Source organism: Vulpes vulpes, chromosome 10 (assembly GCF_048418805.1).
Source record: "Vulpes vulpes isolate BD-2025 chromosome 10, VulVul3, whole genome shotgun sequence".
NCBI classification, from domain to species: Eukaryota; Metazoa; Chordata; class Mammalia; order Carnivora; family Canidae; genus Vulpes; species Vulpes vulpes.
In genome coordinates, this window is record NC_132789.1 from 23,114,266 (window position 1) to 23,126,451 (window position 12,186).

General features: G+C 36.6%; 1 protein-coding gene across 3 annotated transcripts in view; it reads right to left on the minus strand.

The window, feature by feature from the left end:
• Window positions 1-12,186, minus strand: part of TTC28 (tetratricopeptide repeat domain 28) — a 616,681-nt gene that overhangs the window by 332,024 nt on the left and 272,471 nt on the right. The gene's annotated exons all lie outside the window — the stretch shown is intronic.

The following is a 12,186-nucleotide window of genomic DNA, read 5'->3' on the forward strand; positions in this document are numbered from 1 at the left end:
TTTCTGATCCCACACTCCCTGCTCAAGTGAACATGAAGAAAAGAAATGTCAGACTCTTTAAACATGCCAACTGGAAATCAAAGTGAAATGCTGAAGAAGTGACAGTTCAATGTTTCTCTCTGGTATAAATTCCCTGATGTTCACTCAAAAGAACCGTCCCAGCCCTTTCGTGTTTGACATTTCCTTCCTAGCTCAAGCTAAAGTGGGCCCTGTGCATAATCACTGATGAACTAAATGCCCACAAGACCACCTCAAGTGACACACACAGTACCCTGACACAAAAAATAAAATCAATAATCTGCTGCTCTATGTCACATGGAAATCCTGACTGTTGTCAGCAGACAGAAGGAAGAGGCTTGGGGGTTGCAGTAAAGACAATTAAAGCCCTTGGAAAAGCAGAGCAGAAAGTAATGAAACCTCCCCCCAAGTTCATCAGTTACACACACACACACACACACACACACACACACATTCTCATGAAGTGAAAAGGCCACATAGCCAGAGGTCATATTTTTCCAGTCTGCTAAATTAAAGTGACTGAAAACCTCTGTAATTACATAGAAACAGATGAAATTGTTATCTTAACTAAATTGTAAATGCACTTTAAATGTCATAAGTTTTGATGCAATTTAATATTTTAAATGGACACTGCTCAGTATAGTGACTGATTTTCTACCAAGCAGATGGAGATATAATCCATGTCCATTACCAAGACTGAACAAACGCCCATCCATCTGCCTGAGCAGTACAAAAGATACTGCAGAGAAAGCAAAGAGCAAACCTTCTCTTCCAGGAGTTATAGAAAGGGCCAAGAAGCCTGAGTACCCATCTCAGCTCTACCATTTAGTTACTCTGTGACTTTAGTTAGGTAAGTCATAACCTCTCTTGGCCTCAGTTTCCTCTTCTGTGAAACAGAAATAATCCTTGGCATACCTGTGTCACAAGTTATTATGAGGACAAGATGGGATCAAATTTTTAAAAATGTTCTTTGAACAGATACAAATGTATGCAATTATTATAATTCATGCCATTATGTATTGGGGACAAAATATAAAAACAAATCATTTCCTACTATAACTCAGAAAAGATCTGAATTAACTTTCTACTAAAAAGCTGCTTTAAAAAAAAAAGTAGATGAATGACATGAACCCAGTGCATTTCCCTTAATCCGCCAGAGTACCTGATATTTCTAAAAATTAACCCAGGATTATGGTATAGTGAAGATGAGACAGTAATGTTATCTTCATGTATAAAACCAGCATACCTGTCCAGTATGTACCCAGAAGGTTGAAAGAGTAAGTAAATGTACTTTTTTTCATATCTAATTCATTAGCAAAGAGCGACATAAGCACCAGAGAGAAACAGGTCCATTATCTCTCACCTTTCTTTGTCCCTTCCTACACACATTGTATATAAAATAGCAACTAAAGAAAGCTATAAGAGCAGTACTCAAGTGGCAAGTTTAAACATTAACCATCCTCCAGATAAAGCACAATTTTCTCATAGCTACTTTAACTTATTTCCCTATTCTATATTCTCTGTATCTGGCAGATTTACTAGCAATTTTAGGAATTGAATGGATTGTGTATATGAATTAATGTTGAAAGAAAATCTGGGTCTTTATTCTTAGTTTCTAGGCTTTTTGAAATACTAATAGTATTAGTTATCTGTTCATCAAAAACAAAAGTTTTTTTTTCATGGTTTAATGTGTTTTGCTCAGACTCCAAAAATTTGTTTTGGAGTTAATCATAAGAATGGAAAGTTTTAGCTTCAATGAGACATTTTTTGAGGTCTGGATTAGGTTAAACTAGAATATATTTCATATACTTTGAGCTATACAGGACTCCATGGATGAAGCTGTATTTTTATAATCAGTCTTTTTTTGTAATCAGAGGCTCCACCAGACTGCTAAAGATATGCAACTCTCCCCCCTATACACACACATACACACACACACACACACACACACACGCAGCACACACACATACTTAAGAATCTCTGAGTTAGTGGGAAGCCATCACAGCAATGCCATCAGAAACAAAGAGGGCTGCAGTTAATGTACCAATAGTGGAGAAACAAAAAATTATTCAAGAGAAATTTAGGAGACCCTCCCCCCCACACACACACACACACCTTGCTCAACTTTGGATTTTAAAGCACCACTCTATGCACATATAGGAAATAGATAATTTTTTGTAGTAAATAAAGTCTGAGAATAACTTTGAAGAAATGTTTCTTCAAGAAAATGGAAGAAATGTTTCTTCAAGAAACAATGTTTGTTTTGAAGAAACATTTCTTCAAAGCTATTAGGAAAGAACTGGTAACACTGCACATAAAGTGTGTCCTAACAACCTGTGCTTTGCAAACAAAAGAACTCACAAATAACAAACAGATATCAATTTTATATGTATATAAAAGAGGTTGTTTAGCCCCCCCTAAAAAGAAAAATACTACCAAAACAAAAAGGAGAACATCATGTCTTAATACAGTCTTCCATCGTTTCAGCCTTGAGCTCACTTGATCTGAAGAATTCTGTATATGCTCTGAGAGGTGAAAAGCCTTTGTGAATAATTGAAGACAAAATAATGAAACCCTAGAATGTCAGAGACATAATATAGTTTTGTAGAATTCATCATGGAGCTTTTAAATTCCCAAATACTACATGCTGAATAATTTATTCCTGTGTCAATATGGGGCCAGCAGATGTTCATTCAAAGCCAATATTAACCCTCCTCGAGCTGAAGAACAGAAAAATAGGCTCTGCCTGAGATGTAAGGAGGCACTTAGTTTAAGTGAGATTATCTTGGTGTTTATGAGAAAATTAAAGCAGCTTTGGAAGTCAAGAAAAAACACACTACTTAGTCGGCAATCTTTTATCAAAGTCTGCCTATAAAGATAAGGAGGTGAATTTCATGAAAAAACACAAATGGTTGGTACAGGGGGAGCTGATAACACTGTTCTTTCCTTTCAGAAAGGTCCCTAGGGGCTTTTCACTGATTCTGTGTAAGAAAATCTTTTAGTGGCTTATTGATATTTACCTTCCTCTTTGGATCACTAATTCCTGATGCAATTTTGAACTCTCTACTGTGTTTTGGTTTCTGGATATTCCTCCTTCCACAACCCACCCTCTAAGTTCACTTTCACTAAAATAGGTTACGTAGTTCATTTAAAAAAAAAAAAAAGAAGAAGAAGAAGAAGAAAGCAGGGGGAAAAACTGAAAAAATTAAGCAACAATAAAGTTTAAGGTCTCACCAATGGTTTATTATACTTCAATATAGATCTCACTCATTCATTTACTCATTCAACAGCTACTTACTGAGTACCGACTCTATACAAAATATTACACCAGGGCTGAAAAGGGGGGAAATGTTTAATCAAAGATTCTGAAGATGCATTAGGGAAATGTACATGTCTAGATATCTGCAGAGGCTTCCAACAGGGCAAAAATTGTATATTGGGTTCCTGTGGAAAGACAGCTGTCAATCTGAAAACACAGAATGGGTAGAATATACATGAAAATAATTTTATGCTACATGTCCAAGGAAGGGAACCCCTCTCTCTCCCAAGTGCTAGAAGCAAAGGAAATAAAGACAGTGGCAAGCAGGGGCTAAAGCCAAAAGAGCTCCCAGGAAGAGTGAGTACTGGAATCAGTCAGAGGCTTCAGCCACTAAAGGAGGGCATTGATGACACCTTGGTGAAAGGTGCCTGATGGCACTTTTCCTGAACACTGCTCTGTGGATGTGAACTACCTGAATAAAACCAAGAATCGCCAAGGTCTGCCTATGAAGACAGGAAAAACCTCACCCACCACCCAGAGTGGTGATATAGATGGCAGAATTTGCACCACAAGAGTTGACAATCATTCAACAGACTAAAAGAAACTTTAAGACAACTATGTTAAAACAAAACAAGAGAAAATGAACAGTATGAAAAATGACCAGGCATATCTGAAAAAGAATCAAAAGAAACTCTAGAAATAAAAGGAGGAGGGAACCTTATTTGGTAGAGAGGACCTCAACAGGTAATCTGAACAATACACAGCTTATCATTAGCAACTAGGAAGATTAACCCAAGGAAATCATCCAAAATACAGAACAGTCAAGGAGATAAATACAGGAAAAAGAAGTTGAGGTAAGGAGGATAGAATAAGACACATCTTACCGGAATATATCTAACAAGTGTTCCGAAAGAGAATACATAGAAAAATAAAAGAAAAAAATAACTGAAGAGTTAGTTATACCTGGAAGACCTTATTTTACAAATGACAAAACTCCAGCCCAGAATCATCTTCAATCATACAAGCTTGTTAGAGGCAAAGCTGGCAGAACAGAGATCATCAGCTGCCCACTCTTCCATTATCAAATATCTACCCAAAAGGATAACTCCATTAAAAAGAAACCCTATAAGCCTAAATTTTTGTCAGCTTTCTTACTATTTGAGTATTAAAGCATATCTGACTTTGTACTAAAATCCTTATATGTTATTACATTTAACTTTCATAACAATCCTATTATTATTATTTTCATTTTATAATTGAGATAACTGAGGCTTAAAGAGAAGTCATTTGCCTAGGTATACTGGTGAACACCAGAGCATGGATTCAAACAAAGGTATGTCTGATTCCATACTCTGAACCACTGTATAATAACGCCTCTATGGTGATACAGCTTTAAAATAAGACATCTCTAAATGTTACAAAGATCAAATTTATTACATAATAATCTCACTGTACTTAGAGTATGATTTTTTTAAGTATATAGATCAATTTAGTATATTTTATATTGCCTTATATGTTGGCAACTACAGGAAGCCTAAAGGGCTTTATTTTTTGGAGTGCTCATAAATTTTTCAATCTGCTGTTTTTAAAATTTAAATGAGTGAACGTATTAAAAGAAAATAGAATAAAAACCTACCGTAAAATCCATATGTAATCTCAAGGGTTCCCAAATAGTCAAAATAATCTTGAAAAAGAACAGCAAGTTGGAAGACTCATACTTTGATTTCAAAACTTACTACAAAGCTACAGTAATCAAAACAATGTCATCCTGACATAAACACAGACATAGACCAATGGAATAGAATACAAAGCCCAGAAATAAACATTCACATATATGGCCAATTGATTTTCAATACAGGTGCCAAGACCATTTGATGCCATTTCATCAAACGGTGCCTGGAAAACTGTATATCTATATGCAAACAAATAAAACTAGACCCTTACCCTTATACCACATACAAAAATTAACTCAAATGGATCAAAGACCTAAACATAAGAGCTAAAGGTATACAACTCTTAAAAGAAAACATAGGGATAAGGCTTCATGACATCATATTTGGTAATATTTTTATAGTTATATTACCAAAAAGACATGCAACAAAAGAAAAAAAACCGACAAACTGAACATTACCAAACTCTCATGTAACAAAAGACACTACTAAGAGTGAAAAGATAATCTACAGAATGGGAGAAAATATTTACAAATCAAGTATCTGATAAAAGGTTAACATCCAGAATATATAAAAGAACTCTTATAATCAACAATAACAAAAACTAACAACCCAATATAAAAATGGGCCAAAAACTTGAATAGACATTTCTCCAAAGAAGAAAAATGTCCAACAAGCACATGAGAAGATACTCAATGTCATTAGTTATTAGGAAAATCAAAACTACAATAAGATACCATTTCCCACTCATTAGTGTAGCTAGTATCAAAAAAAGGGTAGGAAAACAGTGTTGGTGAAAATGTGAAGAAAGTAGAATCTGGTGAGTTATAGGTGGATATGTAAAATGGTGCAGCTACTATGGAAAACAGTTGGGCCATGCTTCAAAAAGTTAAACAGAGGGTTACCACATGATCCAGCAATTCCAATTCTAGGCATATACCCCCCAAAAAATAGAAAGCAGAGACTCAAACAGATACTCATATGCCAATGTTCATAGCAGAATTATTCACAATAATAGCCAACAAGTACAAACATCCCAAATGTCCATCAAGAGATGAATGGATAAACAAAATGTGGCATATACATACAACAGAATATTATTCAGCCATACAAGAAAATGAAATTCTGATACATGCCACATCATAGCTGAAGCTTAAAAAACATTATGCTATTAAATAGAGAACAAAAATTTAAATTATGCTAAAAGAAATAAGCCAGACATAAAAGGACAAATATTTCATGATCTCAATTATATGATGTACCTGAAATAGGCAAAATCATAAAGACAGAGAGTAGAACAGAGGTTACCAGAGGGAAGGGGAAGGAGTGGGTAATTTAGTGTGTTTAATGGATATAAAGTTTCTGTTTGGGGTGATGAAAACACTCTGTATTGGAGAGTGGTAATGTTTGCATAACTGTGAATGTACTAATGCCACTGAATTGTACACTTAAAAATGGTTAAGATAATAAATTTTATGGTATGTATATTTTATCACAAAAAATAAACAGAACTGGCATGTGATTCACAATATGCCTCCTCCCAATGTTATTAATATACACTAATATATTTTAAACATCTTTAAGAATAAGAAAAATACTGCTTTACTATCACAAATATGCGTATTTAAAAGCAGAAGCCTTAAAGAATCTCAAAATAATAATTATTGCTAATATTTATTGAGCACTTGTATTATGCCTGCCATCACACTCAAATAACGACACCATGTTACATATTAATATTACCCTAACTTTACAAATAAGGGAGATTCGTAGAGGTTATAATCTACTTGCCTTTACTTATATAAATGCTATAAAGGAAAATATTTTTTAAAAATAAACTGGGGAGGCAGCCTGGGTGGCTCAGCAGTTTAGCGCTGCCTTCAGCCCAGGGCATGGTCCTGGAGGCCCAGGATCAAGTCCCACATCGGGCTCTCTGCATGGAATGCAGCCTGTTTCTCCTTCTGCCTGTGTCTCTGCCTCTCTCTCTCTCTCTCTCTCTCTCTCTCTCTCTCTCTCTCTCTCTCTCCTTCTCTGTGTCTCTCATGAATAAATAAATAAAATCTTTCAAAAAAATTAAAAATCAAAAATAAATAAATAAACTGGGGAGAAGTGCCTGGATGATTCATTCAGTTAAGTGACCAACTCTTGATTTTGGCTCCGGTTATGATCTCAGGGTGAGATCAAGCCCTGGGTCAGGCTCTGCACTGGGCATCAAGCCTGCTTAAGATTCTCTCTCAAATCTCACAGAGGAAGACATAGACATGGCCAACATGCACATGAGAAAATGCTCTGCATCACTTGCCATCAGGGAAATACAAATCAAAACCACAATGAGATACCACCTCACACCAGTGAGAATGGGGAACATTAACAAGGCAGGAAACCACAAATGTTGGAGAGAATGCGGAGAAAGGGGAACCCTCTTGCACTGTTGGTGGGAATGTGAACTGGTGCAGCCACTCTGGAAAACTGTGTGGAGGTTCCTCAAAGAGTTAAAAATAGACCTGCCCTACAACCCAGCAATTGCACTGTTGGGGATTTACCCCAAAGATTCAGATGCAATGAAATGCCGGGACACCTGCACCCTGATGTTTATAGCAGCAATGTCCACAATAGCCAAACTGTGGAAGGATCCTCGGTGTCCATTGAAAGATGAATGGATAAAGAAGATGTGGTTTATGTATACAATGGAATATTACTCAGCCATTAGAAACGACAAATACCCACCATTTGCTTCAACGTGGATGGAACTGGAGGGTATTATGCTGAGTGAAGTAAGTCAATCAGAGAAGGACAAACATTATATGTTCTCATTCATTTGGGGAATATAAATAATAGTGAAAGGGAATATAAGGGAAGGGAGAAGAAATGTGTGGGAAATATCAGAAAGGGAGACCGAACATAGAGACTCCTAACTCTGGGAAACGAAGTAGGGGTGGTAGAAGGGGAGGAGGGTGGGGGGTGGGGGTGAATGGGTGACGGGCACTGAGGGGGGCACTTGAGGGGATGAGCACTGGGTGTTATGCTGTATGTTGGCAAAGTGAACACTAATAAAAAATAAATTTATTATAAAAAAAAAGAAAAAAAGATTCTCTCTCTCTCCCTCTGTACCTCCCCCTAGCCCCCCACTCTACTTACATGGGCACACTCTCAATCAATTAATCAATAAGATATTTTTCTTCACAAAAGTATTTTTTTCTTCGTTGGCAAATGAATTCTCACAGAAAGCTTTCCTGCAATGGAAATTTCATCCAAATTTAAATTTCATCTATAATTTAAATTTTTAAACTGATTTTACATATAATTTTTGTGACCATCTCTATTGGATCAAGAAAGACAGACCTTCACAACACTTAATTTAAAAAAAAAAAAAAAGAGGAGCAAGAAAGGAAAGTAATATTTGTCAAGCATCAAATCATGTGCCAGGTACTATACTAAGCATATTACATACTGATTTAATCCTCTCAATTTGGGTAGTAGAATTATTTACTTTTTATAGATAAAGAAACAAAAATATAGTAATCCACCATACTCTTAATCACTACTTTCAAAATCTGATAAATATTCTATTCAAGTAGGAGCCAATTAATTGCAATTGCCTAGGGAATCAAAGAATAGTAGTCACTGCCAAAAACTATCCCAGATACCTGAAGGAGCCAATATGACAGCTGCCCCCAGCATGTTGCATGGCTGAGTATTCAAAAGCCCAACAGATCTCACACCCAAACACAGTGTGCAAGGGCAGAAGATCATCCTGCTGTACTATTAAGTCAAGAAGAATGGATTGTGTGGCCTTCTGCTCCGGCACCAGCCCATGACAGCTAAAAAGAAAGCCAAATATGGATGGCCCTGAGCCACATTAAGGGAATTCACGCTGTCCTCCCGTATTTGGGTACAAAGACTAAAATCTAAAGCATTTTCTGGTGCTTTGGAAAATGAAAACTTTTGAACCTCAGTTCAAGAATGCACACAAAAACCATGTAATACATTTTCAGTAAATATCTGGAAATGATTACATTTAACTTTTCCCTCTCAATTATCTTATTAACATTTAAATGTGTTCAGTTCTCTATTTAAAAAAATCAAAACAAAACAAAAACAAAAACAACCTTTCTCTCTATCTCCCACTTCTCCCTACTCTTCCAGGCCAATCTTTTGAACAAGTTTGTTTCAATTGTTATCTACAAAATACATCTTTCACTCACTCCTACATACTCTTACTCCACCCTTACCAAACTGATCTTGTCAGAGTCTCTAAGATCTATCCCCATGATGGCCTTAAAGGGAAACAAAGAAATCTCTAGGGCCCTGAAGGGCAGAGTTTGAAAATTATTATGCGTGGGCCTAGTTACATATTCTTTGGGGCAGCCACACAATTTGTGTAGGCCAATGCAAAGTGAAAATGTGGGGCCTCTTGTTTAAAAGTAGGAAAAAGAGCTTTTCCTGTTTTTCTGTCATCTCTCTAAACAAGTTATGGTATTTTTTTTCAATTTCCTACTTAATATTGGGCCACGAAGATGTTCATGTGATAATGCAGATTGTCATACAACTCAGTGTGTAGGGGTACACACAAAATCCACTTCTATACCCATACCCAAGTTCTTGTCAGGAATGGAGGATGGCAGCAGTCTATGGACAGGGGCAGAAGTGGGCAGTCAAGAATTCACCCCAGGGAGCTGAAAAGTGGCCAAACACTGGAACATAGAGGTACCATGCCCACAGTACATGTTCTATTATCCCATCTGACTTCACATCAAAATATAATTTCAAAGATACAACTATTCAGAATTTCAGGACGATGAGTATAGCATATAAAATTCCAAGCACAGGACCCACTTCTGAGCATGAGACCTTAGGTAATCATACTGGTTGCATGCCCATGAAGCTGGTCCTCACTATACTACACGATAACCATAATGCCACTTAACATATGCATAACATTAGAGTCCACAAAACAGTTTCAACTTCATTTAGTCTCACAATAAACCTATAAATAGAGATGAACAGATATCCTCATTTTACAGATAAAACAAATGACTCAGAGGTGAAATACATTGCCCAAGGCATGGAAAAGCAGGTGTTAAACCCACGTCTTCTAAGTTCTTTCTAGTGTAATGTGTTTCCTAATCCAAGGGCAGATGGGAGGGGAGAAGAATAGAGACCATTTTTTTACATTAGCCACTGGTTTAATCATTAGTTGGAAATTATTTCTATCAAATTTCTAAAAAAAAAAAAAAAAACAAATTTCTGTCAATTCCAGTCAGATTTGAAAATTCGATTGATTTTTTAACATTCTAGTATTCAGTGGCTTTATATAATACATGTAGTCAAAAAAAAAAAAAAGTAACAGCTGCAAAGTTAGAGTGTTTTTCCTGAACGTACCACCCACCCAGTATGCACCAATCTTGGACTCTTGGACACCTAAACACACAGGTCAATCACTGGCAGTCAGTCACAAAGGACTACAGAGCCAGCAGATGAGACCGTGCTATTCTAGGATACAATATACTTTCACTATAGAAGAGCTGATTGATTAGTTTAGTTGGGAGAGAGTTCATCTAAACACCAGAAAGATAGTAATAATAGGGATGGTGGGAAGTACTTACCTAGGAGATACCAAAATCAAGAAGTGAGCTATTTACTTCAACACAACTCTTCCCTACCATCATCCCACAAACTTCATAGAATTCAGTCTTTCCAGATAGTGAAATTGTTGCTAAACTTCCTCATGTTAACATAAAGTACTTTATTTTGAGACTTGAACTCTCAACTCATTCATTTCCTAATTCAGTCACTCAAAAATCTCCCCTGAAAGCAAGAGAACATTTTTTGGCTGAACTAATATGCATTTGTTACAACCATTCGCACTGGCGACCCTTCACACTGCCTGATCACCCAGAAAATATCCAAGGAAAAAGAAGTGCAACTGAATGTTAGATCCAAATAGCACAATCTCTCAGCTCACTAGAGCAGAATCTCTCTCTAATACACTGGTCACAGGCTGTATTACTAGCTCTTTTTATCCTATCTCTAGGTAGAAAAGCTATAATTTAAACTGACAGCATTACTTGTCATGAAGTCTGTAGGTTTACAATTTCTAAATGTCAGTTTGAACTTCTGACTAGTTCCTTAGAGCACTACTGTTTGTTTCTAAATGAGGCAACTTGTCAGCTCTGCATACATAAAAGCAGTTAATCAGCAATTTGCAGTGCTACACAAGAGGAATCAGCTGGTATGCTAATGGTGAGCCCACAAAGCACCTCCAATTAGGAAAGAAAGCCTTGTCCGAAGCCAATAATATCCTCATATATCATAAAATTTATCCTACTACTCAGTAGATGAAACATTTCATGCCAAGGAACTTATTATTTTGAAGTAATTGTCTGCCTCCAGCCTGACATACCCATGTTCCCGCTGGCCTATAATGGAAGAGCTTCATGCAGTGAGTGAATGAGGACCACGATGATTCCTGACCCTCCTTGCTGTGGCTTCTACTCAGTTCCCAATGGGTTCTTATTCTTGACCTTGCCCTTTTTACTATTCTGCTCTCCCCTTTTCTATTTGGGCTTCACATTACCCATCTTCAGCTCTCTAAGTAAAACAGGATGGGATCTTACCAAGAATTACCCTGGTTCCTCTAACCTTCTAGAGAATTACTGAACTATATAACAGAGTCCATTCCTAAAACAGCAATAATGATAACCCTAATAATCAGATTATCCCATTAATAAGAACACCCATTACTGGTGCAAAAACACTTTGGCATAGTTTTAACTACTAACAGGTTTAAGCCTATGGATTGAATTCTAGAACATGGATTGTAATAAGTAAAATTAAACAGTAAATAAAGGAAAAGAGTCTAAAAGATTTTTAAAGGAAATCTCTTCCATTATCTCCAGTGGTTATCTCAGGTGTTATAACAGGATCATATTGGAAAAAATAAAAAGATTTGACTGTAGTCATATACCTCACCCACTTAAGCAATAACCTTTGTCTGTGCTAGCCTCTCAAACCAGATTTTGAATTGATCAAGCAAATTTGGTTTAGTGATTGAGGAAAAGGGCTGCCAGACAGAATCCAATAATCCATTTTTCCATTTTACAGAGTTATAGACTAGTACTTCCAAATATGCTTCAGATTTTTCCTTAGTGCCTAAGACTTTGGTGGGGAAGGGCATGTAGGGGGGTGGAATCCTTTCTGGATCCAATGGCATTCACCCGCCTATCAAATAACAGGTAG